The 21,987-nt window shown below is 44.6% G+C and overlaps 1 protein-coding gene and 1 long non-coding RNA gene across 4 annotated transcripts in view; one reads left to right on the top strand and one right to left on the bottom strand.

The window, feature by feature from the left end:
* NECAB1 (N-terminal EF-hand calcium binding protein 1) overlaps positions 1-21,987 on the top strand; it is a 185,766-nt gene that overhangs the window by 90,500 nt on the left and 73,279 nt on the right. The gene's annotated exons all lie outside the window — the stretch shown is intronic.
* On the bottom strand, positions 13,154-15,249 carry LOC144300166 (uncharacterized). 3 transcript variants are annotated; one of them, XR_013366765.1, is made up of 3 exons: positions 15,214-15,249; positions 14,026-14,186; positions 13,154-13,462 (listed from the first exon to the last, which is right to left on the bottom strand). It is a non-coding gene; the product is annotated as an uncharacterized LOC144300166 (long non-coding RNA). The 3 variants fall into 3 exon arrangements; XR_013366764.1 differs by lacking the exon at positions 15,214-15,249 and adding an exon at positions 14,835-14,935; XR_013366763.1 differs by lacking the exon at positions 15,214-15,249 and adding an exon at positions 14,622-14,803.

Genomic DNA, 21,987 nt, shown 5'->3' with positions numbered 1-21,987 from the left:
CAACTGTAGTGCAGCACCACAGAGGGAGGCACAGGATGGGACACCGGACTCCTGCTGGATGAGATGACACCTGAGCAATTACAGATGATGTCATGGCTAGGGAAAGGTAAAACATGCATGGAACGGCCCGTACAGAGGCCCTGCATTGGAAGGGGGTGGGGCAAGCACAGGGTGTTCAAGTACAGATAGTCTATAGGGTTAAGTCTCAAATGCCCAAGAGCAGCATCATGAGACATGAAACGTGGTAGATGGGGGCTGTGCCTTTCATGATGTTGCTGTGGAACATGAAGATTTAGACGTGTATCCTAGTTGCAAATAAATCAGCCACATTTTCAGCAAAGATATGGACATTCATGCAGCCTTTTGAAAAGACCATATAAGAATTTGGGATTAGGGTGGAGAATGTGGGGAATAGAATTAGGAAGGTGAGTGAGGAGGGTAGTTCACTAACTTAGGTGGGAGATGTTGGTAGTTTAAAGGTACTGGAAGAAGATACGGAGAAAAGGAAATTTAATTGTACGTCAACCTGAGAGCCTACCAGTAAACCATGGAGAAGGAATGAATATGGGGGATGGGAGAAGGACATGTCCAGGGTGAATCCTGGTTTTTAGCTTGTATGCCTAGACAATAGACAAGAAGACCAGGTCTAGGCGGGTAAGAATATAAGTTCTCTCGTAGGCCTGTAGAATCTAAGCTGTTTTGGGGAAATTAAGGAAGCCCAAGTATATCATTAGATACATAGATCTGTGTCTGAGAGGTAAAGTCTAGATTGGACATATGTTTGTGAATTGTTAATACTTAGGCAAAGAACTTGAACGACATAATCTACAGAGAGACTATATAGCAAAATAAATAAATAAATAAAAAACTTTGTTTTTTTTAACTATAGGAGAGGATCTAACACTGAGTTTTAAGGAACTTCAACTTTTGTTGGTGGGTGAAGAGAATGAGCCAGCACGAGAATTTGAGGCAGAGAGAGGGAATCTAGAAGACTGTAGTGTCTAGAAGTTGAGGAGAGTGTTCCATGAAGCATCGAGTAGTCCATAGCTTTGACTACTATAGAGGGGTTGAGAGAGGGGACAATGAAATTTCTTGTCTGTAAATCAAGATATTTTAGTATGTGAGGTGCATAACAAGAAATACACATTTTTTAAAAAGATTTTTCTTATTTATTCATGAGAGACACAGAGAGGCAGAGACACAGGCAGAGGGAGAAGCAGGCTCCATGCAGGGAGCCTCATGTGGGACTCGATCCTGGAACCCCAGGATCACACCCTGGGCTGCAGGCGGTGCTAAACCACTGAGCCCCCCAGGGATCCCAAGAAATACAGATTTTTATAGCTTACATGGACTTTCCAGATAAAGACAGCAGATTTATGTGTACATCACTGAACTCTGCTTGCTCCTGAAGCCCCCAAAGAAAACGAAAATGAGATTTTTTTTTTTTTTTTTGTGGGGAAGTAGCAAAAATTGTACTGAAAAGCAAATGAACAAATGGTTGCTGGCAGCAGACCTGACACATTTGACTGCTTGACTTGCAGTGGAAAAGCAGAAAGCCACAGCTTGGCTGTTAGAAAGGCTCAGGCCCTTAGTGGCACTAGTTGCCCCTGGAAACGGATGGGAATGAAGGGGCTTAAACAGGTGTGTGTGTGTGGGGGGGGGGGTGTTGTTGGAAATCTGTGATTCCCTGCTCTTCCCTACCCAGCTGAGCAATTGTGTCTTGACCCAGCTGGGAAGAAAACCTAGACTTGGTCCCTGAAAGGGTTAAAGGAGAAGCTCTCTGCCCTGGGGTGGTGTCACCACAACTGAGGGAGAAAATAAAAGTTTAGGAACTAAATGGAAAGACTGCCAGCTATCTTCACCCATTGACCTCCCAGAGTGGTGGCCACTCAGAGGGTTGGCTTCCTGCGGGCAGAGAAAGAGGTTGTCTGGGAGAAATCTTAGCAGTACGATAGGAAGGACCCAGAGCCTCATGGTGGGTGAGCTCAGCCTCTGCTCCCTCTTCTGCCCTTGAATCCTAAAGGCTTGTCCACAGCCCATCCTTAAAGATGCACGTCAGCCAAGGGCCACCAGACTCCTTACAGGAAAGGCGGAGACCAAGACAAACCAAAAAGGAGGGAGGACAAGGGAGGGAAGAAGGGAGGGACACAGTAACAAGGGGGCTGTACAGGAGGATGAAAGCTCCCAGTCTCCTCAGCCTCCTCAGAGCGACAAGAGGAGATCCCGCTTCCCTGAAGAGTAGGATGGCCAACAGAACACTACAGAGCTTTTTGAAATTAAAACAAGAGAGCAGAAATAAAGGCTTAGCAGAATTCTGGGAAATAAAGTTTAGAAAGTCTCCCCAAAAGTAAAGCAGAAAAAAAGTGTGAGAAAATGGGACCATCAGCCTTACTGAGTTGTCCTATATCCAAATAACCAATCCCACAAAGAAAGAACGGGAGAATGGGACCTGAAGACGTTTTCTCTTGATCTGTTAAGAAGGAGTATTTGGAAAGTGCCTAAGATTTAACGCCTTGGGACCTTCCCTTCAGAAATGATAACTTTTGGGAACCTCTGCTTGGCGGGGCTGGCTCCCCCCTCCTCCTCTAGGCCTCCCCTTTAGACCGAGTCCTCAGTGAGGCCTTCTCCGACCGCCTTAGCGAAAGAGGTTCTCTCTGAGTGTCTCCTGTGCCTGCTGGCAGTGATCAGAATGAGTAACCATGTATTTTGTTTTCCTTGTCTGTAAAGAGGGAGAAGGGCAGTACCTTTCTGGGATACACAGAGCCTGATAAAAAGTACCCCAAAATTTATTGATTGGTTAAATAGATTGACTTCTATGGATATTCATAGAGCTCTGAAAGCTAAGTTTACTCCTGGAAGAAAAGTTGCCCTTCCATCCATCTAAGAAGTGTCCAGATATCCCTTAGCGGGAAGGAAAAGCAAGTTACATAATCCTCATTTTTCTCGCAAATTAAACTAAAATCGTGTTCTTTGAATTAATACAGCGAGGCTTTGTGGGATTTAAATCAAGATCCACCTGTTACTTTGGTGTCTCCGGCACAAAACCTACTTCTTAACAACGACCCTTAAAAATGCATTTGATCTGTGTAATCATCTTGCTTAATCAAGGACGAAAAGATTTCGTTTAAATGGTCAAAGATAAAATTAGGCTCTTTGTGCGATAGCTCAAAGATGAGTGAAATGCAGGAGTTTGACAGTTTCTTTTTTTTTTCAAGCCACTGTTGGACTGACTGACATCCTCTCCATACTGTCTAGCACAATGAACCCTTCTGAGTGAGCGATCCAGCATTTCTTTTTGAGAATCTCTCTGTATTTTTACCCAGATGAAAAGTCCTGTCTCGGTAGGGAGGGCTGACTGTTCTAGGCTTTTATGAAAAGTGAAATGCAAGCCGTTGGTGCAGTTCATCTGTCTGCTGCGTCAGAGAATGGAGAAAATGGATTCCAGCTGCTTCACTTAAGCCCCAGGAGGTGACTCAGGACGGATGCATTGTTACCTCTGCATCCTTCCTCCTCCTGGTCCCTTAACCTAACCCGTTCTCTAGGTCCCCAGGGGTTACCTGGATGATTGCACTTTGCATATTTTTTCCAAATAAGCACCATAGGTCAAATACTAAGTGGTCATTTGAAAGTAGCTCAAAGGCCAACTCCCTGTCTGGCTTTGGGATGTCACCAAAAAAAATGTTATATTTCTCTTTCTACAATGGGGTGAGAAGCTAACGTACGTTGTTAGTATGTAATGTGCTCGTGATCTCAAAACAAATGTAGAATTCTGATGCTGAAGTTCAGATTCATCTTGTGCCATTTACATAAGCATCTACGGAATTCTGGATTCCCTTCAGCCTTTACTGGTAAGGCTCACCAAGGAAATGTTCCTGAGGAAAGTGAAGAGCAGCGTTCTTAAAATAATCCCTTAGGGTGTGAATAATTACTTCACCTTGGCGAGGGAAGCTGGAAAAAAATATCCAAAATTAAAATGTATACATATTTTGTAGTTTTCACCCGGAAGTTATTTTTCAAACAAGGACATTCTATAATCTTCAATTGTTTTAAGAAAAAAAAAAGTAAATAAAAAAAAAATAGACTTGAGTCCTAGCATCGTTGCTTCTGTTTTTCCGTTGCTTCCTAAATCTGGGATCCGTAGACACCTTCTTTTTAATCTTCCCATCTTTCTCTTATATTTAGCATCTGGGCTCCCTGGGCTCTGTATTCCTTTCACTTGTTAAAACTCATCTTTTTTTTTTTTTCATTTTTGAGAAAAGCCAGTGTGTGTGTGTGTGTGTGTGTGTGTGTGTGTGTGTGTGTGTGTTCTTCTGTGAAGAAGAAATCGCAGTAGGTCTCGGAATTCCTGTCTAGGGAAACCATCACTAATTACTACAGTTTTATGTAGAATTTATCATTAAAAACAAAAACTTAAAACTGTAGGTGCTGAAATAGTCCCATGTGCGGAATAGTGACAACGGCCTCATAGCTCATAGAAGGCAGACAGATCCTTTTACGTATTCATGAAAATGAAAAATATTCTCGGACTTCATGCTAACCATAGGAAAACAAGTGTATTTGACATCCCATTTGAAATGATGTGTCTAAAAAAAAAAATGAAATGATGTGTCTTTTATGTGAGTGTATTGGGGGAAGAGGAGGTAGAGACTAGAGCCACGGGGAGTAGGAGAAAAGTATCTGGAGGTTGCAAATTTGGCCCAGTAAGAGGGAAGCCCCGTGTGAGGCCTGTGCTTTAGGATCCTCCTTTCAGCCTTGACCAGACTTGTGCTCAGTGCAGGCAAAGAAGAACCCCAGGCCCTTGGAGAGGCCGATGTGTTAAGTCTTCCCTGGTGGGGGGAGACCTGGTTCTCTAGAAGACCCACCTTTCCGTCCTGAAGGAATCTGCCGTATGTGCTGACTCAGAGTAAGGAATCCTGGGCAGAGGAGCTTGCCACCACTGCCTGAAGAGGGAAAGGGCAAAACGGAGGTTAGAGAGCCGACCCAGGTCATGTGAGTATGACTCAGGGGACAATTTAGAGGTGAGAAGAGACCACTTTGAGGTTTACTAGGAGGGCTCAGACGATGGTGCAGGTGATTGAGGCAAGATCATCAGCTGGTGGGTAGGAGGATAAGGAACCCCAGCTCACAGTGAAGCCGAGTCCTTCTCGGGACTTGGATCAGCACCCTCCGGGCAACCACATCAGTATTTCTTCCTAGCCATTGCTGGGACCCTGCCAAACTCTTGGCCGCTGACCTGACTTCCCTGAGCCAAGTTACCAGACAACAGCTTAGGGCTTGAGTGGCTCTGAACAAAAAAGGAATGAGGAATAACAGTTGATGCCAACTAGAGTGTATATAGTGCCTTGGAGACTTCAGTGTCCTTCGATACGCGTTATTTCATTTATTCTTCATAAGCCCCTGGTGAAGAATGTCAGGCAAATAAAAATATACTCATTTCAAAAATGTGGAAACCGAGTCATAAGGTAGTTAGTTGAGTTACTATCATAAAGTGAGTGAGACTTAAACCCAGTTCTCACTTGAAAATGTTTAATTTAAGGTTTATGTGGTCCCATATGGAACATATTGCAAGTATGCAATTCCAAGTTGTATCATGGCACAAAAAAAAAGGGGTCTTTGAAACGATCGAGCTCCTCGGGGTTTAGTTGTGGATCAGCAAAGGCTGGAGACTTCTATCTTGTATGGTTATTTTTAACTTTGTTGTAGGCAAATGAACAGAGCTTTGTGTAATATGTGAAGAATATATGAAAGACATCATAGACAGAAGCAGATAACTAAATGCTAAAATAATAATTAAACACTAAAATATGTATGGTGTATAAGTAGACTTCTAGGCAAGGAAGCTCATACATTTTGAAATGCATAGTCTGTTGTGATCAGAAGAACCGATGTTAACTAAAAAAGGACGTTACCTGCCATGTCAACTAAAAGATATTTAACTTTTATTTAAAAGGAAGGCTAATGTACTGGAGATCAATAAGCAGAAATATTGGTGGCCTTCTGAGCTCTGGGTAGATTTATAAAGGACCTGAAAGTAGCCAAAATAGGAGCCACCTGATTTTTTTTTTCCCAAATAGCTCACTATTCCCACACTATTTCTCCATTTTCTTTCTTTCTTCTTTTTTTTTTTTTTTTAATTTCATTTACTTATTCATGAGAGACACACAGAGAGAGAGAGGCAGAGACACAGGCAGAGGGAGAAGCAGGCTCCATGCAGGGAGCCCGATGTGGGACTCGATCCCGGGACCCCAGGATCACGCCCTGGGCTGAAGACGGCGCTAAACCGCTGAGGCACGCAGGCTGCCCTATTTCTCCATTTTCTTATCCCGCTCACTAAAATGCCACATTTCTCATTTGTTCACTACTTGAGCCTATGCCCAAGCTCATTGTCCTGTTCCACTTATAAAACTATATTGTCTAGTATTATTAGCATGTTGTCTTAATTTTTGAATACTTGGGTATATTGAAAGCATGAGAATGCAAATCTACCCTCACTGTTCTTCTCTTCCACAGAGTTGTTTTTTCTGTGTTCCATTTATACATAAGTTTTATAGTTGCTTCCCAATTCTCTGGCAATTTTTATGGATTTACATTAAGTTTGAAATTTTAAGAGAACTGCCATCTTGGTAATATGCCTTCCCATGCAGCTGCATACATCCTTCATTTATCCAAGCTTCCTTTTAGGTCTCATTAAGCTTTTTATGATACTTCATCTAGCTTCAAAACACATCTTGTTAGATCAATTCACAGATATTTTATATTTCTGTTGGTTTTATAAATGGCCCGCCTCTCCATATCCCTAACTTAATATTGGTGGTATAATGGAAAGTGATTTTTTTTTTTTTTTTGGTATATAAATTTGGTAACTGGGCTAGCTGCCATCTAAAGTAGCTACTCTGTGACATATTATTTATCTTCCTTTGCTGATATTATGGGTTCTAGCTTTGAAATCCATTGCCACTTACTGGAAGAACCAAGCCATCCCTCCGTCTCCCGCAGAATCCAACGCTCTACTTAGTCTTTAGCTTTCTGACTCACCTTCTCCCATTTTTTGATCTGAACTTTGAAGGTGCACCTTATGCCTGTTATGTAAGATTTCCGATTCTTCACTGCTGCAAGGCCGTAATAAATGTGACTCTACACTTTAAAACCTTATGTCTTAGAGGAACAAGATAATTTTCCACAATACCAACTGAAACTTTTTAAAAGTTGTCACAAAATACTACAAACTTAAACTTGTAATATATTAACAGGTTCTCCGTTTTTATCAGAGGAGGAAAAAATGAATAATAGAGTTACTAAAAATGTATTTAATTACTGGTGGGTACATCGGGCTGTGAATAAACTTGGCATTCAAAAATGAGAGATCAATGTTTAACTTTAGTGATCAGCTAAAAGTCAGGGAGGAGGTGAGACTTAAGTGAGCCTCAACTTAAGGGGCAGGATTTTAAGAGAGAAGGAAGAGAGAAGGGCCTATAGGTATCAGCCCTTCTTTGACCTTGTAAGTGGGTAGTTGGGGACTGGTTCTGTCAGAGGCCCTCAGTCGTGTTCAGAAGAGGCTATGGTTTATCAGTGGTCAGGATCAGGTCACACTGCCTACAGTTTGTCACTTTTCACCTTATTTACTGTTTCTTGAATGAGTGTAAAAAAATCAAGGGGTGATCCTGCAAATCATCTTGACAAGACTTAAAAAAAAAAATCCAACAAATTTCTAGATAGGTGTCAGAGACCCCAGGTAAATTTCCAATATACCCCTGAATCCACAGGGATCCCTACAAATACTTTTTTTTTTTCAGGATCACTTTCTATTTTCAGATAATCCTCCCAACCCCGCTCCCTTTTCCCACCCCAACCAGAAATAAGTTATAGTAAGAAATTATTGCATTGTGTGTCATGTACCTATGGTTTTGAATAGCTGTTTATCTTCTTATGGAAATCTTTTTAAAATTCATCTTTCTTAGATTGCTGGCTGGTATGCTTAATTTCTAACAAATTGGGAGTGAAGTATCTGCCTAACGAAGTACAAAATACACTATTTAAATAGAAAAGCTAGTTTATTTGGCCTCAGGATAAGTTCTGAACTACAGTTGTCTTCATGAGGCTATAGCCCTGTCTCTAAAGGACTGATCTTTGTTCAAAGCTAAATAAGGGAAGGAGACCTCCATGCAGACATATCTAGGGGGATACACAGCATAGCATGTGATTCTTCTGTCATGAGAATCAAATCTGAAAAGCCTCATTTCTTTTGCCTGAAGTGGAAAAGTGCAGAGGGAGAGACTAAAAATTGGTCTGTGTTGTATTTCTCGATCTGACAGGCATCAATTATCATCATGTCATCGTTCTTTCTCTTTCTTGTTTGCTGTTGCACAACAAGGAATACTAAATGTTATTTGAGGATTATTTATTTTTGCCCAAGTCCTTTTTTGAGTAGCATGTACAAAACAAGATGAATGTGGTGTTACACCTGTGTTTCCTATGTGGCTTCAGGACGAGAGAGCTCCTGGCCACTTGTTTTTTTGTCTGTCCCCTGTGGAAGGATTTAGTCAACCATCTGACGGTTGTGTACTGGCACGCGGTCTGTAGCTCTCATAGCCCCACGAGGTTGTCGTTTGTGGTGTGGTCTGTGATCGCTGGTGTGGTTCAAAAGTGACACACTCCTGGGATTTCTTTGGACTTGGACAAAATGCAGTTTGAATTTCTGTTATGGATCATATTTAGTTTTCAAGACTACCAGCTGCCCTGCAAGTGGCCTGACTTCTGGCGGTATGGGAAGCAGATTGTTTTCTGTAATTACACCTGTAGCTGACTGGGTATTGGCTCCGTATTACTCTGTGAGATTGAATGTCTCCTCGGGCAACCTTTTAGCTTTTCTTTTTGAACCAAATTGTAATGATACTATAGCTGGCATTTATTGAGCAAATACCACTTCCCAAAAACTATACTAAATACTTTTGTATCTTATTATACTAAGATTTTAGTATACTTATCATACTAATATTTTGTATACTTATTATACTAATATTTTATTAGGTAAGTTCCGCTTTGTTCCTGTAAGTATATAAAGAAACTGAGGCCAAAAAAGTTTAGGTAACTCGCTCAAGGTCAAAAACCTCAAGCTAATGCCCTCTAAGTTCCTTCCTAGACCTTCTAGGCTTGAAGCTATCAGAGTTTCTAGCCAATTTCTTGAAAAGATAACAAAAACCTTGTTTGGTTGGAAAGAAAAGGAAAAAAAATATTTTTAGACTTGTTAGCCACAATGGTTATCTACTGCTGTGTAACAAATTTCCCCGTAAATTAGCAGTTATTTCATGTAGTTTGTGAAGGTCAGGAATTTAAGAGTTGCTTAACTGGGTGATTCTGACTCAGATTATCATGAGGTTATAGTCAAATTGTGAGCTGGGACTGCAGACATCTGAAGGTGCTTGAGGAATACCTCCTAGCAGCTGTTGGCATGTTCGGTCAGTTAGCTTCAGTTCCTCACGTGGAACTTTCCACAGGGCTGCTCCTATACGTGGCAACTGGCTTTCTCCAGAGCAAGTCCTCACAAAGAGAGACCAAGAGATGTAGGCAAAGAAACCAACTAAAACGAGAGACTAAGATTATCCTACATTATCATACAATCTTGGCAGTAACATCCTATCACTTCTATCACATTCTGTTCATTAGAAGAAGGTCCAGCCCACACCCAGGGGGAGGAAAGTTAAACTCCAGTTCTCCAAGGGAAGAATCAAAGAATATATGTTCCTATCTTTAAAACCACCAGTAAAAAAAATAAAAAAATAAAAAAAAATAAAACCACCAGTAAGTAGTAGCCAGCCTTTAACTGTGTGTGTGCACATGTGCAGTGGAATGGTGGAAGGAAATCTTTATTTTCCCTCTTAACATCTGCCTCCGTTAAAAGAAACCAAATTGATTTTTAAAAACTGGCCTTCATGTCCGTTCCTTGTGTTAGTTGAATATCAGGAATGCTGAAAAATAGAATCAACTATGCTTTACCTTTAGAAGGAAACCTCAAGCCACATATGCAAATACATGCATAAGGAGATAGGCACCCATAGAGCTGAAGCACGTATACTGAGATAATACATTTTTTTTGAGTGAATAGTAAAGATGACTCTTCTACAACAAGCCTTTTAGGATTATTATTATTTTTTAAATTTTTATTTATTTATGATAGTCACAGAGAGAGAGAGAGAGAGAGGCAGAGACATAAGCAGGCTCCATGCACCGGGAGCCCGACCTGGAATTCGATCCCAGGTCTCCAGGATCGCGCCTTGGGCCAAAGGCAGGCGCCAAACCGCCAACAAGCCTTTTAAAAGTACTTTGGAAATACTAGTTTTCAGAAATCCAGTTTTTTAAATGACTGCGAATCCATGTCTCTTAGGAAAGGCTCGGTTCAGTCACTGGCTCAGTGGAAATGCCATGCTGGGAAATGGAAAAGAATGCACAAGGTTTAGACACTGGTCTCAAGAGACACCCCCCCGCCCCCCCCCCAGCAGAATTGGGTAATGCGGGACTATCTGCAGCACAGAGCTCGGAGTAGATTGGATAGAAATGGTTCAAACTCCTCACTGTAAGAATAGAGAACAGGGAAGCATTGTTTTGTCCTCCTAATCTGGAAAGTTATCAAGGAGTAAATGGCATTTAAACTGAACTTCAAAGGCTAGAAAGCAAGTCAATGGGCAGAGATTTCTAGAATATAGTGGGAATGGAAGTCCCTCTCAGGAAAGTGAGTGAACATTAGCACATGTGAGCAACACAATGTATTTTCATGCAAATTTGGGGAACACAGTGTTTGGGAAGCATAAAGCTTCTTTGGATGCCGGTGGGTATTCAGGCTGAAAGGCAAATTGGCTGGGAAATTTAGAATTCAATCGTGCAGCAGCTGAGGGACACTGAAAATTTGACAGAATGGAGTTGGTCACCTGTGGGTCAATTCAGTGAGCTCTTACTTATACATTTTTTTTTTTAAATTTCCCAACTATGACCTCAAAAGTTAGGATAATGTTGACTTCAGTCATAATATTGATCTTTATTCCTTGAAAGAGAAGTTATGCATGTTTTATGCATATTTATGTGTATGTGAATCTAGGTCATTTTTTATGAATTCTAGGAAGTTCCACTGTTTTTAACAGCATTACTTATTCCACATTAAGAAAATGTATAGTGGAACTAAGAACTTTGCTCATTTTTAAAAATGCCATTCTTGATCTAATTCTTTTTTCGTTATTATCAGTCAAAATGAGTTAAACAAAGCCAGCATTGCCAGCGCTGTGTTTCCCTAGTGGAGTATATTTTTATGTGATCCAGGAGTAGTGGATAAAGGCCAAGAATTTTTGGTTTTCAACAACAAACAAAACCACAATTAGGCAAAATGTTTAGAAAATATGTAAAGATTTTTCTTTGTTTTTCTCAAGAATATCAAAATATGTAGAATATCACTCTTCTTCACATAATCAGGTCATTTTTCTACATCTGAAAATCAGCATTAAATGAAATCATGGTAGGTGGAGGGTTAACTCGCAGGTGTTATCTTGCTTGTGTGTGAGAGAGAGATGTATCTTGATTTACCTTATGATTCAGTCATATATGAACCATAGCTATTCTAGGAGACATTTATCCTCATGATTTCTAGCTTTTAAGAAAATTAAATCACTAAGATGCCATCTATCAAATTTTTTGTAATATATACAATAGTCAAAATATTATGACAATAAACCTTATAAATGAAAAATCACCTATGTGACTATCACCTCAATAAAAGGGCCATTTGGAAGGCAACAAAGATCTGAAGAGGACACACTCATCCCCCATGGTTGAATCATTCATCTTTTCCAGCAATTTTCTCTCTTTAATATTGCTCCCATCCATCATCCTCTCTCTCCTCTTTCCACTCCTCTCTGGGCCTTGTGAGGCATAACCGCCATGATTCTCACTAGGATTCTTTGCCACAGACACAGGGTGAATTTTTCTGCTTCCAGTGTCGTCTGTCCATCTCACTCAACCCTACAGGATGAGACATATTTCCTTCAAAATAAGACTTCCCCTGTTCTAAAACCTAAATGGCTAAAACCTTACAATGGCTCCCTATTGCCCTCAGGAAGAAAGTCCAGATGCTTTGCCCAGAACACATAACACCAAAAACTGGGCTCTCCTTGCCCATCAGCTACCCCTGCTCATCTCTCTAGTCCCACCTCCTGCCAGTGCTGGGTGATTTTGTCCCAGCCACGCTTAGCCATTTACAGTTCTCTGAATCCCTCGCAGTCTCTACCCCATTTGGACTTTGTTATGCAGTGGTCCTTCTGAGTGGATGAATTCCTTTGACCTTCCCAGGTTCTTTCTCAGAGCTCCAGTTACCTGCTTGGTTTTCATCTGGCTGGTCCTGTAATATTCCTGGTGATGCTACAGGACTCTGCTTAAATGTCGCTTCCCCTGGGAAGCCTCCTTCCTCATGCTTCCAAGGGGAGTCAACTGCTCTCAAAGCACCTCAGGTGTCCCCACTGATGGCCACTATCAGTTCTCACTTTATCACCCCAGTGTCTTGAAGTATCTTATGGTGCTGGGGCCACTGAAGCTACTCAGCAAATGTGTTTTTACTATATATTAGTTTACAGGAGAGGGAAGGATATACTGCAGATTACTGCTGAGCATGAGTCATCTGAAAGAAGAGAGGGGCTCGGTGCCGGCGGTCCAGTTTTGGACAAGTTGGCCAAAGTCACAGTCCATTACAAGGGACTAAGAGGAGGCAAGGAGAGAACAGGTGTGTGGAATTCCCACCGAAGACTGTCTCTGAAATTTGGAATGATTCCTTGTCTAGGGCAGCAGCATACGCTTTCTGAATTTACCAACTCCTGGAATGAGGACTGCCCACCCTGGATTCCACTTGTGCCAGAGGAAGTCCGGTTCCCCGGCAAGCAGGTGTACCTTGTAGCCAACTAGGGAGCCCTAGAAAACAGGAATCAGCAGTTTTCTTTTTTTAAAAGATTTTATTTATTTATGAGAGACACAGAGAGAGAGAGAGAGAGAGAGAGGCAGAGACACAGGCAGAGGGAGAAGCAGGCTCCACCCAGGGAGCCCAACGGACTTGAGTCCTGGGTTTCCAGGATCACACCCTGGACCAAAGGCAGACGCCGAACCACTGAGCCACCCAGGGATCCCAGGAATCAGCAGTTTTAATCATGGTGCTCGTACAATTTTGTATTTTATAAAGCATGAGTTTTTTTTTTTTAGGCTGTAGGTCATGATCAAGTTTTCTCACAGTTGGAATTTTTTTCCCCCTCAGTCCACTATGTCAAACTTGTCTTTCAAATGTGTTTGTCTGTGACACATCTTCAGTTCACGATCTTCTGTTCTGACATTTTTAGAACTGTAACCAAGATTATAATGTGGCAGAACATGGTAGGTGCAGGTGAGAAATATTTTTAGAGTTTCTTAGAAACAGAAGCCTCATTTTCATGGTAATAATCTAAAGAGCAAGGAAGAAAAAAGACATAGCACAAAATAGCCTATAAATTGAATTGATAGCGTTTACGTAGGTTTTTAATAGTTCCACGCACTTTCCCCCCACGTTAATATTTTTTTAAAAGATTTTATTTATTTATTCATGAGAGGCAGAGACACAGGCAGAGGGAGAAGCAGGCTCTATGCAGGGAACCTGACGCGGGACTTGATCCTCGGTCCCCAGGATCCCACCCTGGGCTGAAGGCGGGCACTAAACTGCTGAGCCACCCGGACTGCCCCCCACGTTAATATTTTTACTTTTTAATTTTTATTTATTATTTTTAAAGTATTTTTAATATTGCTCTTGATACCTACAGCCTGATTCTCTCAGTAGGGAAGGAAAATACATCATACCGGGAAAAAGGGAAACCTACTTTTATTTCCTTGTTATTTCTGTCTCTGAGTTCTGCATGGGTCACCCTGATATAGTAACAAGTGGAAAACGGTCCCCCCCCCCAACTATATAAGTCAGGATACCTGCAGAGATGTCTCTGGAAAGACCAATTTTTGGAACCAGGTAATATGTACCTGCATCCCAGCTCTGCTACTTGCTGGTGTGTGCCCGGGTGACCCTCTGTGCTGCTGGTTCTTCGTTTGCAGGATGTGAATAACTGTACTTCCCTCCCAAGGGTGCGGGCGGCACCGAGTAAGGTGACACATACGGGGTGTCTGTCGCTACGTGTGGCACACTGTAGGGAGTCAAGAGAGACTAGTTAGGGTCACTTCCAGGGTCTTCCCCAACTTTTAGTCTTTATTCATTTATTGGAAAATATTGCTAAGCGTGCGGTCTGGGGCTTTATGGAGCTAGGGATTATTTCTTAGAACGATGACCCAAACATTTTGTTTCTACAAGGTGGAACAGCTGACAGATAATCTAAGTAAAATTTTGGGGTGTGGATCCTCCAATGAAATAATCAAGTAGAAGTTGGGTGTTCTGATCCCCTTAACTTCAGCTTCATGAAACTCCACTTCATCCTAAGGCTACCCCCTGCACCGCCTTATAAGCCCCCGATGAAGAGTTGAAGCCAACGGGCCTGTTTGTGGGGGGAGCTGCGGTCTGGTGAGTACCTAGGGGTACCTGCTACCTCGGGGCCATGCACCCCACTGCCCTCAGGGGCAGAGACCTGGTTGGATGGAGGTGCACCTGTCAGGCAATGACCGAATGAGCAAAACCCAACAGAAGTTAATCCGTAAGGATACAGAGGAACAACTGTCAGGGAGACCCGGCTCCTGGGCAGCCCCCGCCTCCTTAATAGGATCAAAACGGATGGTCTTAGGCAGAACCTGCCCTCCTGCCGCCCGTGGAGCCCCGGGAGCTGCGGAGCCTGCCCGCCCACCTGTAGGCGGCCCCGGAGCACAGCCAGGGCCTCGGAGCCTGCGGAGATGGGGGGGGGGGGGCAACACCGAGGAAGCCCACTTCAGAAGAGCAGGAACCGCAGGTGTCCCGGGCCGCCCCCCCCGCCCTCCGCAGGTGTCCCTGGCCGCCCCCCACCCGCCGCAGGTGCCCCCAGGCCGCCCTCCGCAGGTGGCTGGGCCGCCCCCCCGCCCTCTGCAGGTGCCCCGGTGCCGCCCTCCGCAGGTGCCCCGGGCCGCCCCCCACCCTCCGCAGGTGTCCCGGGCCGCCCCCCACCCTCCGCAGGTGCCCGGGCCGCCCCCCACCCTCCGCAGGTGCCCCGGGCCGCCCACCACCCTCCGCAGGTGCCCCGGGGTGCCCACCACCCGCCGCAGGTGCCCACGTGCCGCCCCCCGCCCTCCGCAGGTGCCCCCGAGCCGCCCCCCGCCCTCCGCAGGTGCCCCGGGCTGCCCCCCCACCTCCGCAGGTGCCCACGTGCCGCCCCCCGCCCTCCGCAGGTGCCCCCGAGCCGCCCCCCGCCCTCCGCAGGTGCCCCGGGCTGCCCCCTGCCCTCCGCAGGTGTCCCGAGCTGCCCACCACCCGCCGCAGGTGCCCACGTGCTGCCCCCCCCCGCCCTCCGCAGGTGCCCCGGGCTGCCCCCCCACCTCCGCAGGTGCCCACGTGCCGCCCCCCGCCCACCGCAGGTGCCCCCGAGCCGCCCCCCGCCCTCCGCAGGTGCCCCGGGCTGCCCCCTGCCCTCCGCAGGTGTCCCGAGCTGCCCACCACCCGCCGCAGGTGCCCACGTGCTGCCCCCCCCCCGCCCTCCGCAGGTGTCCCGGGCCGCCCTCCGCAGGTGCCCCGGGCCGCCCCCCACCCTCCGCAGGTGTCCCGGGCCGCCCCCCACCCTCCGCAGGTGCCCCGGGCCGCCCACCACCCTCCGCAGGTGCCCCGGGCTGCCCACCACCCGCCGCAGGTGCCCACGTGCCGCCCCCCGCCCTCCGCAGGTGCCCCCGAGCCGCCCCCCGCCCTCCGCAGGTGCCCCGGGCTGCCCCCTGCCCTCCGCAGGTGTCCCGAGCTGCCCACCACCCGCCGCAGGTGCCCACGTGCTGCCCCCCCCCCCCCCCCGCCCTCCGCAGGTGTCCCGGGCCGCCCTCCGCAGGTGCCCCGGGCCGCCCCCCGCCCTCCGCAGGCGCTCCGGGCCGTCCCCCGCCCTCCGCAGGTGCCCCCGGCCGCCCCCCGCCCTCCGCAGGTGCCCACGTGCCGCCCCCCTCCCTCCGCAGGTGCCCCCGGCCGCCGCCCCCCCTGCCCTCCGCAGGTGCCCCGGGCCGCCCCCCCGCCCCACAGGAGCCGCCGTAGGGTTAGCGAGGAGCCCGCGAGGCTGGAAGCTCCGGCTGCCGCCTCAAGCCGAACCCGGGCAGCCCGGTGCCACCTGTGCCCGCAGATCTTGCGGAGATGGACGCGGGAGCGGTTAGGATGCGAGAGCACTGCACGCCCACCTCTGATCTGCAGCTCTGACATCCAGAAAGTTCTAGAAACTGAATGCCTCGGTGTCCTTGTTGTCTGGGCAGCTTGGTGCCGCAGTCCATTTGGTTAACAAAACCAGGTTTATTTACTTTTTTTTTTTTAAGATTTTATTTATTCATTTATTCATGAGAGAGACAGGGAGGCAGAGACACAGGTAGAGGGAGAAGCAGGCTCCCTGCAAGGGAGCCCGATGCAGGAATCGATCCCAGGACCCCGGGGTCACGACCTGAACCAAAGGCAGATGCTCAACCACTGAGGCCCCCAGGAGTCCCTACAAAACCAATTTTAATATTCAGGGTTCGATTGCAATAATATGAATATAGTCATTACAGAGCATTGCCTCAACCTCTGCCGGGGGTGTTATGCATATGATGAATGTATTTTATGTGTGTGTAGGTATCAGGTATGACCTTTCTAGGTCCTGAAAAATTATGAATTTTTAAAAAAGATTTTATTTATTTATTCATGAACCACAGAGAGAGAGAGAGAGGCAGAGACACAGGCAGAGGGAGAAGCAGGCTCCATGCAGGGAGACTCGATCCCAGGACTCCAGTATCACACCCTGGGCTGAAGACGGCGCTAAACCGCTGAGCCACCCGGGCTGCCCAAAATTATGAATAAAACAGATCTGACTCCCGTATTTTCACTAACAGATTGAATTAAGATGGCTAAATACCTGGTCGGGTGTAACAGATCTTCTAATTATGTTCGGGTTATCAGAGTGTATGCTTCAGTAAGGCCGAAATGTAATTCTATCTTATGCTTAAAAGAAAAAAGAAAACCTACCAATTCTTCGGAAAGTTCATTGCATTTCAAAAAGCAGCAGCTCACATCAGGCATAGACAAATGAAAGTTGACCCCTGGTACTCGGGGGAGAGGATGGATGGATTTATTAACCTCTCAAAAATGACACTCGTATGTGACTTAACTAATTAGGTTTGTGGCAAGTACAGTGCATGTAGTGAACGCTCTCACTTGTAGGCTCAATTTACTGAGGGATCTGGAGCTGCCCTCTGAAAGTCCGCGCTGACCGATGATTTAGATGGCTTTGAGAATAATCAGTTGGTGTAAAATAATTCCTTTTTAAATCACTGTTGCTATAGGATGAGGTGGTTGTTTCCTTGCAGGCCCTGTATCCTCTGTAGTAGTCTGTAGGGGCGCCCCTAGTTATGACCTCTACTGTTTTTCAGGAGGTAAAGAGTGAGGCTTCAACATGCTGTCCGACACCTAGAAAGCCTCTTTAATCAAACCTGGGACTTCTCTTTGAGAATAAGTTCAGATAGGAAGGATTCAGGGTCTCACCCCAATATCCTGTCTGTTCTCACCCCTCTTCCATCCTTCTCCACTTGGGGCCCCAAATCCAAATTGAAAACATAGCCTTGTCTTTAGACCTGGAGCAGTAGCCCTAATGGATTGTTACTGCTAGTCCCCCAACTTCACTGAAGTCAGACATTATATTAACCACTTAGGGACCTGTAAAACCCTGAAAAATCAAATTTTTGATTTTTGTTCAAAATTTTCTTCAAAATCAGTATTTGGGGCCACCTAGAGCTGAACATTTCCTGGAAAGCCTTAAAGCTTCAATAGAAGTAGCAGCTCCAGGGCATTCCCAGCTGTACCCAGTGGCTGAGCCCAGAGCATTGCTTGGACCACGATCTGACCTGCTCTCTTGCCTGGTTCTTTGTGTCATCCATGACGTCAGTGTCTCCTTCCCAGCTGACTTTTTCACTCGGAATCCATCGTAATTCTTGTTAATAGGGATACCTACTATTTACTGAGCATTTAATACAAAACCAGCCACTGAGCATACATTAACCTAAGTCCTCTTTTAGCCCAACTGTCCCAAGACACTCATGATCGAGCACCTGCCAAGTGATACGTTAGCGCCTAAGATCTAGGTCCTCACCTATCTCTTCACCTCCTCTAAGAGTTCACTTGGTTCATCCTGAGACTTCTTCATCCGGCATAACAAATATTTATGGGGTACTGAGTCCTCGCTAGTTCGTGGACAGCAGATGCCAAGATGGAATTAGGATTTCAAGAGATTCCCCATGAAGGGAAGAGGGAAGAGGAAGCCGGGGTTGCGGGAAGAACCTTCACAGGGCGATGCAGATCTGTCACCTAGACAAAGACAGGAAAGCCCGGCAAGAAGTGCCAAGAAAGTCCCAGCCAGACCAGCTGGGAGCCCACATCTTGGGAAGGGGAAGGGGCCCAGCTCTTGAACCTTCCCTGTGCTCCGTCAGGGGCTGGGAGTAACCTGGAGAGAATGGCCTCAGCAGGAGCACTTGAGGGGCCCCCCAGGTCCAGCAGGCTGTCACTTAAGCACACCCCATCAGCTGGTTCTTGGGGCGCCTCCGTGCCTGCCCCATAAGTGTGGCTTCAGAACATGGACAAGGATTTGAGAATTCTTGAAAAATTCATCTTTAAATACCCATTTCTTTTAAGTCTCAAAGGTTTTTCATTCTTTAAGACTCTCCGGTGTTTACAAGTTTTTTTTAAAGCAAATGTCACTGGGAAGAAAAAGACTTAATAACATCTTTGTTATCTGATACCTTAGCAAAAGGTGGTTGAAGGCCTGCTGAGAGGACGAGGATGGGGCCCCAGGATTTCTGAGCTCCTACTAGTAGCTAATGAGGTGCATCAGAAGGAATAAAAACTTTCCCCTGCTTTTCTTGAAGAGTTTAACTTCGTCTTTCCACTTTTTAATTATAGAGTCGTTTTCTTCATTTCAATGAGAAAATAGTGGCTCCACAGTGAAGCAGCTGACCTCAGTCCTCCCGTGTTGAAGTGGGAACAGTCATGGATCGGGCGAAGGTCAGGATGCATGGAGCAGAATGACCATGACCCTGTGTGTTCTGCGGCTCCCCACCTTAACTTTTTTTGAGGTCCTATAGCAGGAGGGTAGAGCACGCATGGGAGAATTTCTTCCACCTGTCTAAAAAAAAAAAAAAAAAAAAAGTAAAAAAATGGTTCTTTTCTTTGCATTCAGCATTAGATGAGTCAGTGACCAACAGACCTAGCCCGTTTCTGGGATGAAAGCTGAGACTAGTGTTCCCACTTCATAGATTTGAGGGGGAAAAAACACAGGTGAGTTAATGGACTTACCTAAAGTCCTACTGTGAGTTAATGGCCAAGACTGTCTTCTCTAGAATCACAGCCTCAAAAAAAATATATATATTATTTGAAACAGGGTAGAAATACTCCAATTAGTTCCTTCCAGTCCAATCACTAAACTGTTAACACAGTTTAGTGCCTCTGGTGAGCATAATGCAGATTATCGTTGTAACCTTCCAGGTACAGGATTTTACATCTGTTGCCATGGCAAAGGAGCAAAACCTAAGCTTCTGATTAAAATGAATCCTTTTGTTAAGAAATAATCAAGATTTCTGTCAGAGTTTTTTATCACCGTCTTAGTCTTTTCATTTTTTATACTACTCCAGGCCTGGAGCTCAAAGTACCTACTTGAAATCTGCTTTTTGTTGTTTATATAATAAGTGAATTAATTATGCTCCATCAATTTCCTGGGTTTTTTTTTTTTTTAGTCGTATAAATGTACTTTAATCATTCTGAATATTTGAATGGTTTTATTTCAGCGATGACAGATTGATGAGTACTGAGGCTATAACATATTTATTTCTCCTAGAATCTTAATTTTACATTTCAGTATTAAAGTTTTTGAGGGATTCAGTACGGAACACACACACAAAAAAACCTATCAAATATGAAAGAGGAATAGGAAATTATAAATTAAATAACTGTCAGCCTAGAGATACTAATTGCAGGATAGGCTTCTATAAATCTTTACCTGGAGGCTGTGAATGTTTCGGAAAAAAAAACCTTCTGAGGCCAATGTGATCTAAGTGTCTCTGATCAAGAAATTATGCTCTTTTTGCTACTGTCTGCTTAAAGAGAAATACAGCTGCAATTTAGATGATATATGTCCTCTTCTTTAATTGCTTATTTTTTTGTTCTGAAAAGGTTTCCTTCCAGCAGTGCTCTTAGGGGCACAAGTGTTATAATCAAGAGCCTCTGTCCCTCATGGCCTCATGAGGCTGGCACCTGCTGTTTCTCTCCAGAGAAGCTTAACACGGACCCAGGAACGATCAAGGGGCCTTTTTTGTGTGTGTTTTAAACACTTTTTGATGGGAGGCAGAAGGAAAGGGACACCTGTATTCTAGTCTAGTCTAGAAGAGTTCTGTGACCTGGAGCAAGCTATACTTCTTGTGTGTGGACCCCATTTCAGAAAGGAGGAATTTAGATTCAGTGATCCCTTCCAGCTCTGTAATGTATTGTCTTTGAATGATTTTCTGATTGCTCATGAAATTTAGTGATTTTTTTGATCCCGAATATTGTTTTCCACCACAACCGACGATACCCTGTTATCGTTATTAGATATCTCTCATTCAAAGCGAGACTTTTTAGTAGTCCTATACATTTAATGGAGGTTGAGAATGTTCCCCATTTAGCAAGCTCTATGTGTATTTAGTGTTTGGCGAAAACCTTATTTGCACTCTTTATGTTTTGTGTGTGTTCATGTTACCTGAGTGTTGAATGAAAGCTTTTTAATCTGTACAGCTGTAAAAGCAGGTGGTATATTTTATTTCCTTCTTTAATGCACCCTCACAGTTATATTTACAAAGGGATATTCAGCAAATAAAAGGTACTCCTTTACATATTTTATCCTCTCCCTTTTCTTCCAAGTAAAGATTAATCCATGAGCTTGAAAATAAAGCTTTTGTTTAAAGAAGAAAAAGACACTTATGTGGTGAAAATCACTTGAACATAGAGGTTTGGAAAGGTTTCCTTTGTTCGGGGTTCTCAAACTTTATTATTTTCATACTTATTTATGTGTATTTTACCGTGGTAAGAACACTTAACATGAAATCAGTCCTTTTAAACCTTTAAATGTACCTTATATTATTATTGACTATAGGTACAACACTGCACAGCAGATCTCCGCGGCTTATTCATCTTGCTTAACTTGAAACTTAGAGCCTGTTGATTACTGTCTCTCCATTTCCCCCTCCCCACCAGCCCTTGGCAACCCTTGTTCCGCTCTGATTCTTTGAATTTGACTATTTTAGATACTTCATATAAATGGAATTATGCAGTCTTTATCTTTCCACGACTGGCATATTGCTCTTACCAAAATATTCTCAAGGTTCATCTGCGTTATCACATGTTACAGTTCCTCTTTTTTAAATTTAAGGCTGAATAATATTCCACTGTCAGCCCACATTTTCTTTATCCAGTCGTCTACCTGTGGATATTTAGGTTGTTTCCATCCCTTGGCTGTTGTGAATAGTGCTACAATGAACATGGGAGTGCAGGTAGCTCTTCAGCATCATGATTTCAAATCTTTTGACTAAGTACTGAAAAGTGAGATCTTTTCGTAGTTTGGTAGTTCTGTTTAATTTGGGGGGAAACCTCCATACTAGTTGCCTTGATACATCAGTTTGCATTCCCACCAACAGTATACAAAGGTTCCAATCTCTCCACTTCTTTGCCAACACTTAGTGTCTTTGGATTTTGTTTTTTTTGTTTTAAAGATTTTATTCATGAGATGCACAAAGAGAGAGGCAGAGACACAGGCAGAGGGAGAAGCAGGCTCCTTGTGAGGATCCTAACGTGAA

This window comes from Canis aureus, chromosome 28 (assembly GCF_053574225.1).
Source record: "Canis aureus isolate CA01 chromosome 28, VMU_Caureus_v.1.0, whole genome shotgun sequence".
Classification (NCBI taxonomy): Eukaryota; Metazoa; Chordata; class Mammalia; order Carnivora; family Canidae; genus Canis; species Canis aureus.
The sequence above is the reverse complement of the archived record's forward strand: the minus strand, read 5'-3'. Positions and strand labels throughout refer to the sequence as shown.